Raw genomic sequence first — 6,504 nt, forward strand, 5'->3', positions numbered from 1 at the left:
CATATTGGGGTTTTTGTGGGCCTCCTCCATCCCAACGGCATTATCACCGTTTCAAAAAAAACCTATTTTATTCAAACAACTTTGTACAAATTCTCAAACCAAATATCAAACAAACTCCATCATTTTATTCAAACAAATTTCTTTACACCGTCATTTTACTCAACAACTCTGTCAAGTTTCTACAACCATGAATCCAAGATCAAACTCGAACCCGTAGGATCCGGCTCAATTGTGATGGTAGTTGTTTTGCTCGCGAATAACTGATTTGGGAACGAAAGCCCATTAATTAAAAACAATATTATTCAAAACATCAAGTTGAAGGAAGGGTTTTGCGGCGACGATGGATTCCTCCTCCGGCAAGCGAAAGCGCGACGGCGGCGTCGACTTGTCTCTGTTAGAAGCCCTGGAGAACAACTCCGTGGAAGCCCTGGACCTGAAAACCCTAAAGAAGCTCGTCCTTCAATTCGAACGCCGTTTAAAAGACAACATCGCCGCCCGCCTCAAGCACCTGGACAACCCCGAGAAGTTCGCTGACTCCGAAATCGAACTCTACGAGGAGATACAAAAGCTCAAAGTCCTCGCCGGAGCCCCCGAACTCTACCCGGATTTCGTCAGCCTCAACGTCATCCCCTCCATCCTCGACCTCCTCACCCACGACAACACCGACATCGCCATCGACGTCGTCGGTTTCATTCACGACTTAACTGAAGAGGACACCCTCGAGGATAACCAAGACCCACCTCAGATTCTCGTTGAATCCCTCATCCAGAACAATGTGCTTGAGTCTTTGGTTCAGAATCTGCTTCGCCTGTCCGAGACGGACCCTGATGAGGTTGCGGCTGTGTACGCCACTCTTTCCACAATTGAGAATTTGATTGAGATCAAGCCTGCGGTGGCCGAGCTGGTGTGCGAACGCACGAAGCTCTTGCGGTGGATTCTTGGGAAGATAAAGGCTAGGGAGTTTGATAGCAACAAGCAGTACGCCTCCAAGTTGCTGGCCATTTTGCTGCAGACCAGCGCGGCCAATCAGAAACGGTTAGGGGGGATGAATGGGGTGGACGTCGTGTTGCAGGCGGTTGCCATGTATAAGTCCCGGGGATCCCAAGAGTTTGGATGAGGAGGAGATGGTGGAGAATTTGTTTGATTGTTTGTGTTGTTTGTTGATGCCCGCCGAGAATAAGGAGAGGTTTTTGAAGGCCGAAGGGGTGGAGCTGATGATTGTTATTATGAATCAGAAGAAGCTGTGTTACGGGTCCGCGATCAGGGCGCTTGATTTTGCCTTGACGAATTATCCGGCTGCGTGTGAACGCTTTGTTGATGTTATGGGGCTTAAGACTGCTTTTCCAGCTTTCATGGGTAAGGCAAGTTCATCTTCCTTTTCTTTATGTTATAACTATAACTATGTGTTGCACATGAAAGCAGATTAACTATTACAGCTATGTGTTTGCTTTCGTAGTAGGCTATGTTATAAGAGTCCCAAAGGCATAATAGTTTACTGACAAGTGAATTTATATGCAAAACATAGAAGCTTCAATTGTTTTGTTGTTCTTTCCGGCGTTCACATTTTGGCATTGTTATTCTTCTAGGTGGATGATGAAGAGCTACTTGAAATTTAAGACTGTTTTCATTGTGTTGGATGAGTTATATACTTATTAAAGTCTATGCGGTTGATATCGGTGCCATAGCGGTGCTATAGTGGTTATCAGACCTCTAGCAGAATATTGGTCAAAATATCGGTCAGAATACCGGGACCGATAATATCAGCGATATTGGACCGTTATTTGACCGTTATATCACCGATTTTCCTGATATCGGATTTTTTAGGTTTTAGTTGTCAATTTTTAGTGTTTAATGTTAGTGCTTTGAGTCTTAATAAGTTTCTACTTGCTAGAATTGCTAGTGTTTTCTAAGTTGCAAAAGGTTAGTATGTTAATGGTAGGAGAGTATACTGAATTGTTAGTGTTAAGTTGCTATATATATAAACTAGCTTTAGACCCCATGAATGCGTGGGATGCTTAAAAGAAACATAATTAAGCTATAAAAATTAAATGATTAAATTTAAAAAAGAAACTTATATTTTATCAAATAAAAGGTTTTATATGTTCAAATTAGATTTTCTAATGGAATATTCATACGAATACGAATTGTATTCTCACGCAATTTCTTCATAATCACGATAAAGATGCACATAGTGATTTTATTAGTTGTAATTATATATTTTAATGGAATAGTGAATTTCTAACAAAAGATGATAAGATGCTTCATTATGAATGACATAAAAAAGAACATGTATAAAATTAGTATGAATAAATTACAGTTTCGAAAGATATAGATGAAAACTCCATGGATCCATGGAGGTTGAATGAATATTTGAGAATAAAATTGCTATTCATTTATAGTTTCTTCTTGTCTTTATCATCTTAGACTTATAAATATCGTTTCATTGAATTTCACACATTCATCTCCTACACTAAAAAGTGTATATAAGTTTGTTTAATAAAAAAAAGTGGATCTGATTGATATAAATACTTCGAGTATATTGACATAAATACATGCATATTTTTAATCCCTATAATTTAGGCAATTAGTTATTTGATTATAGGATTGATTGATATGTTTTGCTTACACTAACATAAATATGTTTACATTAAAAATTGAATAATAGTTTGAGCGGGAAATTTAGGCTAGGAATGAATCTGCAAGTGACATGTGTCCCCAGCTATTTTCTTTTATTGGAACAGGTAGATTCTGCATGATATTAAAATCACCGATATCCCACCGCGATAACCGATATCTCAACATCGGTCCTTGACCGATATTGTTTTAGCATTAACTGCATACATCAAAGTGTATTTGTTGTATGTTTCAAGGCATAATTTATGTTGTCAGATGTTAAAGTATTTGACTAAATAACGTTGTTTTGATTTTAACCTCAGATTCCAACAAGCAAAAACAAGAAAAGATCTAAAGAGGAATTGGAGGAGCGTCTTATATCATTAGTTGCATCACTTTTTGGTAAGAAGGCAAGTTCACTTTTATCTTTATGTAATTACGTGTATCTTTTAATTTTTTTTAACCATCAATTTCACATTATCTTTTCGCTCCTATCTTTCACTTCATTTCTACATCTTTCCATCTTTTTACTGATTTTGGTACTTTATATCTTAGGTATATACTTGTTTGGTACATTATATCTTGCAATATGTTGTTTGGTTCTATACATTAGAAGCTTCTGTTAAAATCAACAATAGATGTCAGGATTAATTGATAGTTTTTGGACTTGCTGTTTCAATAGATTTTGCTTATTTCTATTAATCAGGGTTCATTTGACATGCAAAACGTTAACTAATCAACTAGTTATTTGATTTAAGTTTATTACAACATCAAGAGGCACAAACGAATACAAGCACCATCTTCTACAAATACAACCCATTTTGCTTTGCGGTGCCAAACACCCAGATAAATGAATCAACTGAGGCAAGAGCTAAATTCATATGATTTAGTTACCAAAACATAAGAACCATGCCCACAATGAAGAAAACTATAAGCAAATTGTGTTGGTTTATTATATGTTTCTTCATTGTGGATGTGTTTGGCACTGCAGTTGATAAAATTCAAATAATCTGTTTTAACAAAATGAGTGTATTTGTAGTCATGTAAGAGATGGTGTTTGAATATGCTTATTCTGTTTGATTTTGTGATAAACTTATAAGCAGATAAATAGTTGCTTTGTTTGTTTGGCAAGTTCTGATTATTTGACATTATGATCAGAATCTGTTTTCTTGCAGCGACTATAAACTGATTATTTGAACATAATAAGATATTTAGATTTTAGAACCAATATCACTGTATCCAAAAGTTTTTGAAACCGGATAATTTGCTTATCTTTTTTAAAAATACAATGTCAAAACAGGTGGTGTCTTGAAGGGTTCAAGAAGGGAAAGACTACTGAGTAAATTTGTGGAAAACGAGTTTGAAAAGATTGACCGGCTTATGGAGCTTTATATGAGGTAATTAATTTTTGCGTGCAAATTATTTCTTTTATACACTGTTTTTTTTTTACTTTAATTTATATTATTTTACAGATATTCAAACAGAGTGAAAGAAGAAACTGAAAGGCTGAACGATATTGAACTTGAGGATCTTGAGGTTTAATCTTTTATTTATTTTATTTATTTATGACAATTGTTTTTTGTTGCAAGTTATAACTAATATGATCGTCATTTTTTATGCAGATGGATGAAGATGAAAAGTACAATCGAAAGCTAGAATCTGGACTCTATTCTCTTCAGGTAAATAGTTGACCATGTTGACTTTTTCATTATTAACAAGACTATTTTTGTTGGATTCTAATCTCTTTCCTTTGTGACGGTACAGCTAATTGCAGTTATTTTAGGTCATCTTTGGACATCTGAGTAAGCTGTTTACTTATATCTGATATCTACATATCTACACACACACACACAGATATATATATATATATATGTAGGGAAAGGTTCATCACAGAAGGCTAAGTTATCACGAGAACAAAAAGGACAAACTTAAATCATTTAACTTTGTTATAAAGGTTAATTTTAAAAAACTTTTACTTCTTTCTCTGTCATATACATAAAACCATTAAACAACTATGCTCATATGTTTGCCATAGTTATCAAAAAGCGCTAGGCGCACTAAATTTGAATAAGTCTGCAATAAATAATAATAAAAGAAAATATGAAGAGTTGTGCCAGGAAACTAGAAGGGCATTTAATGCTCTTCGCCTGAGAATTGAACCTAGGCGCTCACTTTTAATAACTATGATTTTTTTTTCACTTTTAAAAGTTTAGCTACACATGAGTAGGCTCTATAAATAAATGAATTTTTAATGTATATTTTAGAACTTTTAAAGAGAATTAGAGATGATTATAAATTGCATTTTAACCATTGTTTGTATTTTAAAATTGAAAATTGAATGATTTTTTTTGTTATTTTTATGTTTTCTGTTTTCCAAAAAAGTGTTTTTGCATAGAACCTTTGCTTACACACACATGCATGATATATTTCTGTTTATCTGAATTTTTCTACAATTTTTAATTGGCAAAATTGCAGGCATCCTCCAATAAGAGCAAGATCGAGTTATTACTTAAGCAGCAAAAGCTGACCAAAAAGGATGTCAAGAATGTGCTGCAGGTATGTATATCTTACTTAGTTCCTGAAATATATTATTATTATTTTCGAATTCTTCGTTCATAATCTAGCTATCTACGACATATGTGTAGGAGTATCATGACAACATTGGTGACCTGGATGGTCCAGATGAGAAGGAGAAAGCACAAGCCAAGATCCAGAGATTTATCACAGCTTTGTCGGATACCTGTTAAGCATTCTGTACACATGTTGGTATTTTAGAGTCAAAATTTGCTTTAGGTGCAAGGCAGGTTGGGGATGATATTCAGGAAGCTTTGATCTTGTACCAGGTCTTTTTACAAGACTAGGTTTAAAAACCGACATGTTGTATGATTGTGAGCCGAATCGTTGACTGATTTTAAGATTCGATTATATGTGAGGCACTGATTTTTAAAATTTGCCATGTGATTTATGATCTCTCTTTTGATTTGATGTGGAAGATGTTTAAGTATGTAGAGATCACTTGAGAGAATGATCAATAAATATCTAAGCTTTTGGTCTGCAAATGGATGACTTAGTATTAGGTGAAATAGCATCTTTAGATAGAGAAACAGAAGTATGTAAACAGTAGTGTTATTTTATAAATGGTTTGAGTGCTCAAGTTTAGTAGTGGGCAAACTTGTAGATCTAGGATTATGATCAGTGAGTGTGCGCGTTAGTTGTTCTTTTTAGGATAAAGAAACAAACTCTGAAAAATGTGAGCACACGTCACAATCCGACAATTCTTTGTTCATGCTCTTTGGTAATTCGACTCCAAAATTATACCTGTTGTATTTCTGTATCAGCCTATGAGCTTCTTTTGCAACTTAAAAAAACTGAGAAAAAACATCTTAGAAATATAAGTATTGACTACACGTTTGCATAATATATCAAAATGCAACTTATGAACTTTTGTTGTTTAGATTTTTGTAATGATACTTTTGTTGTTTAGACTTCCGCCAACATACTTTTGTTCTTTGGACTTTACCACCATACTTTTGTCATTGAACTTATCTCAACAAGCTTTCATACCTTTACACTTTTACAAGAAGACTTTATTTTAACTTCGGCCTCAAAATTTTTACACTTTTACAAATTGCACATGTAAGACAACAGAAAATAATAGACGTTTACAAACCCGACACAAAAAACTTTTTTTCACTTTCAATCCCGATAGTTTCCACTTTCAACTTTACTTTGGTTACAAAAATTATTTTTCAGACATATTGTAATGAACTGAACCGAGCCGATATCGCCCGAGTTCCCACCACGTCCCGCCGCAATGCGCCGGTTTAAAGCAGCTGCAGATAGCGGAGTTGGATCCTTTCGGTTTTTCTATGAGGTAATCAGCGAGGGCGT

The 6,504-nt window shown here is 34.9% G+C and overlaps 1 pseudogene across 1 annotated transcript; it reads left to right on the top strand.

The window, feature by feature from the left end:
- The first annotated feature begins 340 nt into the window (after positions 1-340).
- LOC143605094 (uncharacterized) lies at positions 341-5,579 on the top strand (annotated as a pseudogene). The gene is made up of 8 exons (XR_013148439.1): positions 341-1,361; positions 2,937-3,015; positions 3,914-4,010; positions 4,086-4,149; positions 4,236-4,292; positions 4,378-4,415; positions 5,089-5,169; positions 5,259-5,579. The product of XR_013148439.1 is annotated as an uncharacterized LOC143605094 (transcript).
- Positions 5,580-6,504: the final 925 nt, after the last annotated feature.

Source organism: Bidens hawaiensis, unplaced genomic scaffold (genome assembly GCF_021521415.1).
Source record: "Bidens hawaiensis isolate Kalapana, Puna unplaced genomic scaffold, B.hawaiensis_p1.1 tig00067882_1, whole genome shotgun sequence".
In the NCBI taxonomy this organism is placed as follows: domain Eukaryota; kingdom Viridiplantae; phylum Streptophyta; class Magnoliopsida; order Asterales; family Asteraceae; genus Bidens; species Bidens hawaiensis.